The sequence below is a fragment of the Emydura macquarii genome, unplaced genomic scaffold (genome assembly GCF_026122565.2).
Source record: "Emydura macquarii macquarii isolate MOO-44397 ecotype Brisbane River unplaced genomic scaffold, CSIRO-AGI_Emac_v2 contig_691, whole genome shotgun sequence".
In the NCBI taxonomy this organism is placed as follows: Eukaryota; Metazoa; Chordata; order Testudines; family Chelidae; genus Emydura; species Emydura macquarii.
Window position 1 is genome coordinate 2814916 of NW_027130828.1, and position 8342 is coordinate 2823257.

An 8342-nucleotide genomic window follows, 5' to 3' on the forward strand; every position below is an offset into this window, starting at 1 on the left:
AAACAATTAGGACATGTGTTGCCTTTTGTTCTTCTTTGATTGTCTTTTTTTCAGTTCTATTTTATCTCCCTGGATACCTCTGTGTCCCAGCATTCTATGAATAAACACTTAGCTTTGTAGACACGCTTTTTCCCCCTGCCCACAAGCACCGTTTTGGAAGGAAGAATCCTTATATGGCAGAAGGTAGAGAAACCTGTCTTCCTGCAACTTGGAAGGATATTTAGTGACCAGAGAATGCCGAGTTCTGATAATATTGATACTTAGCTTAAACCATAATCCCATAATCACATAATCACTGTCATGTCAGGACACTGCATTACAACAATGCAGAGGGGAAGTTTTTGCAGAGTTCTCTTTTTTTAACCTTAGCAGGCTCATGCCGTGAGTATTCTGCAGAAGACTAAACTTTATTCTTAGGCTTGACAGACTTGGCCCCTGAAGTCCTCTTTATCTACAGTACAGGTTTAGCACATACAGCAGTGGTGCAGACTTCCCACTGAGTCCTTTGCCAGTGTGCTAGAGCCTGTTCTGAACCGATCACGTGCAGAAGCAGGAGGGTACTGGTTCCAGGTCTCATTCGTTCCTTGTCCTCCCTACTTAAGGGCTAGTGAGGGTGCCAGACTGCCATGCTGGCTCTGTGATGTGGAAATCCGTCTGCCAGGAACAGACTGAGACCACCCACTCTTTTCACAAGGGTCAGTGAAGCTTTTTAGGGGGAAGGGACCGTCATTTATTACATGTTTGGGCCCCATTGTTTTTACAATCTGGTTGAGGCCTTTAGGGACCACTGCAATATAAAATGTTAAGTAAACCAGTAATAATCAAAGGGTGACAACTTAAGTAATAATCCAAACCAGTGACATAGATACAAAAGGCAATGCCATTATCTCCTGAGATACTCAGTCACATTTGCTAGATGATTACAGAGAGGTGTGAGCTAGTTATAAAGGGGAAGCCTCTGTTATACACAAATCTTGTCACAATTCTGGAATGATGGAACTACAAATTGAGAAAGTGCCCAGGAAAAGTTCTGTGATTTTGCTGGAAAAAGATTAATTTTTAAGACATTTTTCTGTGGTTTTGAAGCTCCTTAAAAACAAAAATAATTAAAATCTTTAATAGCATAGCAAGAGTCAAACCAGACATAGAATCTAAAATGAATATCAAATACAAATAGAACTACTGAACTGTGGAAGCATTATGGGAAATATCAGCAGTTTCATTTTCTTAGCTTAGTTTCAATTTATAATTCACACAAGTAGCTTAAATGCATCTATCTGACATCAAAACAGAACTGCAGGTTACATAGCATCTGTTCTATAGGAGGGTGCTGTGTGCACTGAGATAATTTTAGATGAATGTGTTATAAACAAGATCTGTAGAACTTCACAACATGGTGAGTTTTGGAAGGAAGAAACATACAGTTTAAATGTATAAATTGTTTAGAATGTTTAGCATGTAGCTGTGAAGCAGTCGTCATTCAAGTAAATTCTGTTTTCTTGGGCAGAGTGACTCAGATACATAGAACAGCTGCTTTCTAACTATTTGTCGTGAGGGTGGATCAAAATCTTGGGAAACTGCATCCTATACTGTGCAATCAGTGATGATAAATCAACAGTTTTCAGTTTCTCTCATATTTCGGGTTTCTTCATTTTTAAGTCTCTCTCTCTGTGTTAAAAATTCACAAGGTTATAGTGGCTGCCACATCATTTTGCTTGTGTGCGCAATTTGCTCTGGCTACTGGAAGGTGGGTTGGAGAGTAGAGCGAGAGCTTTCACAAGGCTTTATTGGACAGTGTAGTTTAAGGCTGAAGTTGTGATATTATTACTTCTGGATAATGATTCCTCAGCTATGAATTCCTGGTGTCACAGCAGTGTAGAGAAATGATTTTTTTTTCCTAGCTGGTTGTACAGGTTTGAAAACCTCCATGAACTATAGCTATGGCCCAGGGGATTCTACAAAATGCCTGGAAAAATCCCTACTAGTAGTGTTTCCATTTTATAATCTGAGTGCATTTATCCAAACATTCTGCAAACCCTCTTTCACAGGAAGCAGTCAGGCTGCCTGTGATACATAGAACCTTTAACACTTGTGAGTCACCATACCTTCTCATGGATTCAGGCTGCCAATACACTTCAGCCCTTAGCACCTCTTGCTATTCTTGTCCTAGACCCTTCACAGAGCTCTGCAATGCCTTTCTGGCCACCCTATTCCTGTCCTGGATCTCTCTTCAGCCTATCTCATCAATCATGAGAGTCTGATATATGCTTAGTTGGAAGTAAGAATCTAAAGCAGATTCCACATCGGGGAGTGAAAAGTTAGTGTATTAATGCACATTTATAGATCTTAGGGACATTGTCTATTTTGGGAAGAGTAGGTATACACGCAACATAGGAATTTCTGATACATATTGTATCAGAATACAAATAAGGAAATCTTCATTTCAAATATATATTTAGTCAACCCTCAATAAAGATTTATAGGAATGATGTTGCTTAGATCTGAAGACGTCTGTAGCATGAACTTGCATAAAAGAGTATTTCTTTTTCAATAGAATCAGGAATTAAAAAAAAAAAAAAGACTGTTCAATGATGTGACAAAAAGCAAATCAAGGTAGAGGCTGATATTCCTGCTAGTTCCACGCTGTAATAATGTCAGGGCGGGAGCGGGACATTCACCTGAGACATTACCCATCTTACCAGGTTATTTATATTTTATTTTCCAATCTTGAGGAGCATGCAGCAGCTGACACCCTATGAAGGGTCAGAAGGGACAGGGGGAAGGACTAAAGCAGACTCCCCCATGAGACAGCGTAACTATCTGGTCGTGAAGCAGAGATATCTTCTTAACGAGCCATCACCACAACTTGCTACATAAGCAAAATAGGGTTTTCATCTGACCAATAGGTCACACGTATTGAGTCATGTTACTAAATACAACAAGAACAACGAGAGTCCTGTAGCACCCTAAAGACTAACAAATGTCTGTGGGCATAAGCTTCCGTGGGCTTGCATGCATCTGACGAAGTGGGTTGCAGCCCACAAAAGCTTATGCCTGTAGAAATTTGTTAGTCTTTAAGGTGCTACAGGACTCTCGTTGTTTTTGCTGTATATAGACCAACACGGCTACCCCTTTGGAACTTTACTAAATACAGAGTGCATATTGAGACTGCAGATGGAGGGTCATTGGAACAGGCCTTGCTCTCCCTTTCAAAATAAAGCCAACACAAGATGCAAGGAGATCTAATCTGGATATGCTCAGACTTCAAGTGCCCCAGGAACTCTCACCCCAGATTAAGTTTATGCTGAAGTGTAACATCTCCCAACCAATACATGGAGAGCCCAATTTCCAGAGGTGCCAAGAATCCAACTAGAATCTGAGGATCAGAACTTTTGTCTTAACATGCTGGTTCAAATCAAGTGCAATAATCATAACCCTTTCCATCCAAGGACTGTGACTGCCAGCTCCTTCTCTCTGCTGCCCCAGCCTCTCCTTGTATGGTGTGTCTACAAGTGAAGCTGGAGGTGTGGATCTCCCACGTGAGCTCACATTGATCTAGTGAGCTAAAAACAAAGTGAGTGTAACTGACAGCACAAGAGGCCAGAGGAACTAGCCATCCTGAGTACCTACCGGTCCAAGACACTAGGTCCAAGACAGGCTCACCAGCCTGAATGTGCCGATGCAACATGAGACTCCCACGTGGAAGATACCCACTTTGCTTCAGTGAGAGGGGACAGCCCATTCTGCTGCCATTTGTCCTAGCAAAAGGCCCAAACACTGCCCCAACTGTGGCAGCAGAGGGACCCCCATCCCCTGGGAAAGGGTGGAAATGGGAATGCCTCTGTGGCATCTCCTGTGCCACTCCCCTGAGGAACCCTCCAATGCAGCTGGAGAGGAGACAAGCTGGGAGTAGAGCCTAGGGGAACATCAGACTCAACACAGTGTGAGTCATCATTATCTGTTCTGTCAACCCGTCTCCTCTTGCCTGGGTAAAACTACCAAAAGGAGCACCTCAGAGGCAGAAGTGGGCAGGGGAATTTCTGGGGGCATGGCTCCAGTGGGCCCCTCAAATGGAGGGACATCAGCAGAAGAGGACACTGGAATTGTTGTGGAAGCACAGGGACTCCATGCAGTTAGCTTTGGCCTCCTGCAGTTCCCCTGGGACCCACAGAATGCTGGGGGCAGAACCACTGCCTGCTCTGCGAGGGGGTGGAAATCACACCCAGCCCCTGGAATAAGTGAGGGAAACTTCAGAAGGGGAGAGCTAGCCTTATGTTAATAGAAGGCTCTAGTTATAGGGGCTGTCTCCCAGCTGAAGAGATCCCCAAGTCTGTCTTCACATGGTGCGCCAGCAGCTACCAGAAGGAACACACGACTCAAACCTGTCCGAAGCGTGGAGGAGTCTCTTTCTGCTGTTGAGCAGGGTCACTCGCCAGGCATGTTGTGACCTCCTTGTTCTCCTCAGACTCCAGCCACTCCCACGCATTAGTCTCATGGTATGTCCAGCCAATGTGCTGTCAGTCACAATGTTTATATTTAAATAGGCCCTTACGTTGAACACAAATGAAATATAACTCGCTCAGCTCTGATACCAGGAGAGAAAGCAAGACAGGAGACTAGAGAGAGAGATTGAGATCACAAGTCAATGGAAACAGTTAAAGCTACAAAGTTAACAACAGGCTAAGCATCTGACTTTAATATTGGGGTTGTTGCATTTTACCTGATTTACAGTATTAGCGGCTGGAAGATCATGCTGTTCCATTCTCTCTCACATCCCTTAATAGCCACCCACAAAATTCTTTAAAATTCTAAAGCAATGAGTGAAATTAAGGCAAGCAGCTTTGGTTTTGGCTGCCTAACTCTTCATGTAGGCACCTAAAGAATAGCCTGACATGCATGGAGTTGGAGTTCCCACTGAAGTCAGTGGGCACAGATGATGGTCGGCACATTTGATGTGGGAGAATCAGGCCATTTACGCAGGTCCCTAAATATAGATTTTGTAACTCACTTTAGGCCAGGATTCTCAAACTTGGGTGCCAGTCTTTTACCCATCCAGTTAGGAGATGGTGGATTTGTAGGTACAGAGGGGTTTTTCCTCCTTTTTTGTACAAAATCTGATTAACAAGATATGGCATCTCCACATGACTCATTATACGGTTCCCTTCTAATCAAGATGCTTTTTGTTTACTTCTGCTCTTAAAAAAACTGCAGAATCATCTGAAAGGCTGTGAGCTAGGCAAGATGGGGTGAATGGTGCTGTAAGCAAAAACTCGGAGCTGGCAGCTGTTTTTGCGATTGGCTTAAGGGGAGACCCTGCACACAAATGCTCCATTGCTGAAATAATGAATGTCTGTGCTTGAAAGAAGGTGCTTAGGAAGGAGGTCCTAGTGGACTGCTTTGTGACCTTCTCACACTCCTCACTCCAGGCCGATTTTCACAAAAATAGAAGTTCTAGTTGATGTCACATTGCACCCCAATGCAGCCGTGGCAGCCACAATGCATCACCAGCAGCGACTCACAATGCTCTCCATGGCACACACCACATTGTGTTTACTTTCTAGTAACATCTCTTCCTGGTAAGTGGCTTTGGAGTGAACCTTTTCAATAATATTTTAATTCAACTGTGGGGAGCTGGAAGGATGGATGGATATGTGAGGAAAGATCAGAGTTTAATGTGTACTTCTTGGCAAAGCATCAACTGGAGATTGGGAATATGATAGTGGCCTTTAAATATTTGAAAGGTGTAAGGGCCAAGCAAGGAGAAGGGCACTTTAACATAATGGCATTGGATGAGATGAAGAAAGGGCTTTCTCAGGCTGGGATTATCACAGGAAGCTTAACAGATGTATGTGCCCAGGTCCCACTGAATTGGGGCCTCCTTCTCTATGTCACATTTGAAAATCCCAGCTTTAGGATGAATAAGAGGAACAGCTTCCTCTTGGTGAAGTGTGCTTGGGTTGGAAGAGTCAACCAAGGAAGAGCAGGAAACCTCTGCATTAGTAAATACATATACAAGAGAATAATCCTGTGCATTAGATAGGGACCAAGAGATCCTTTATCCCAAGGGTCTCTCTGACTTGCTTACTGGTTGCTTGTTCTACTACTCAAAAATAGTTAAAGCAAGCTGCAAAAAGATCTCATTAAATTGGGTGACTAGACAACAAAATAGCAGATGACATTTAATGTTGATAAATGCAAAGTAATGCACATTGGAAAACATCATCCCAATGACAGTGTATATAAAAAATGATGGGGTCTAAATTAGCTGTTACCACTCAAGAAAGATCTTGGAGTCATTGTGATAGTTCTCTGAAAAAACATCTGCTGAATGTGCAGTGGCAGTCAAAGAAGCTAACAGAATTGTAGGAACCATTAGTAAAGGGATAGATAATAAGACAGAAAATATCATAATGCCACTATATAAATCCATGGTACGCCCACACCTTGAATGCTGTGTGCAGTTCTGGTCACCCCATCTCCAAAGAGATATTTTAGAATTAGAAAAGGTACAGAGAAGGGCAACAAAAATGATTAAGGGTATGGAACAGTTTCCGTATGAGAAAGATTAAAAAGACTGGGACCGTTCAGCTTGGAAAAGAGACAACTAAGGGGGGGATATGATAGACGTCTATAAAATCATGACTGGTGTAGAGGAAGTGAATAAGGAAGTGTTATTTTCTCCTTCACCTAACAAAAGAACTCAATGAAATTAATAGGCAGCAGGTTTAAAACAAGCAAAAGGAAGTGTTTCTTCACACAATGCACAGTAAGCTTGTGGAATTCATTGTCAGGGATGTTGTGAAGGCCAAAACTATAACGAGGTTCAAAAAAGAATTAGATAAGCTGATGAACCTATCCTCCATGAATGACTATTAGCCAAGAGGGTCAGGGATGCAACCTCATGCTATGGGTGACCCTTGCATCTGACTGCCAGAAGCTGGGAGTGGATGACAGGGGATGATAGCTATGAACCCTAGTACTCTTAGCTATGAAGAGGAAAAAAGTCTGCTGAGCAGGTCTTATGTAGGCTTCCAAGAGTTAAAAGAGCTGTATGTCCCAGTGCCTACAGACTGTCTCCAGCACCAATAAAACAGTGTGTGTTGAAACATCTGCTTGGCGAGCCATGCTTTGTCCTGCTGCAGTTTCTTCAATTATTTTTTGTGTTGTGTATTTTACAAAGGATAAATCAGGGAACATTGCAGGAAGTGTTTTCTCATTCTAAAACATATCAAAATATTGCTGACACTGATCCATAGCTGGGAATGTCATTCCTGAATAAACATGATGTCATTCTCATTCCATTCATACTCCTCCTGGACAGCTGCTGTCAGCATCAGTGAAGAAAAATGCCACCTCACTGGTGACAGCTGCCACTTGAGGTACTTTGTATATCAGCCTCTCTAGAAAAAAAAAGCCAGTCATGCAGATGCTATTTAAAGTATGTTGCATCTTGATGAGAAATGCAAAATCTAATATGTGGCAGGTTGCTCTGTGCCCAAAACCAGACATTGAAGGAGGAAGAATGTTTCTGGTCTGAACTTTTAGAGAGTAACCCCCAAATGAGGCGCTTAATCCTGCACTGTAATTGCCAAAGAAAACTGACTTGCTAAGGTGGGCATCTGGTGGGTTGTTTTTTTTTTTTAAATACAGGAAGTGAAAAGCTGTCTCATTAATGTTTGAAACTGCCACAGCAATTCACCTAAACCAGAGAGTCTTTGGCTAGAGTCTGCACAGCCACTGGGGGCCCAGAAAAGGAGCCATTTGAAAGCTAAGCATGTAAGTACTGGGAGAAGAGCTGGCACCACAAGAGACTTCTGAATTGCCAACAAAAGGAAAAGAAGTCAGAGTGCCCCTAAGCTAAGTGTTACAGTAACAGTTTTATTTAACAGCAACAGTTCATTGTCTGAAGAAGCCTGTAGAAGTCACTGAGCACTACAGACCTGAGTCCCATCTGACCGCATTGACCATTGTGGCATCTACAGTGAAGGAACCTAGATTTCTCTGAAGCGAACATGCTTCAGTTTTTTGTGACTCATTGCTTATAGGAGGGTGAAAACATCAGACAGGCTGACCCGTGAGTAATGTTCAGTGCAACCCTATCCCCTCAGTGTCCATGGAAATGTTTAGCTATGAGACACATTGCTTTCCCAAATAGACATGTAGTGAATTAATATGACATGGCATGTAATAACCTCATTTGGTGAATTTAACTATTTTAGGAGCTAAACTGTGATGAAGATGGAACATTCTGCTTTGATTTACATCCTCTGCAAACCTCTTTGGTTCACAGTCTTCTAAGGTTCACTCAGAACCATTACTAATACCTGGCAGTTCTCATTATA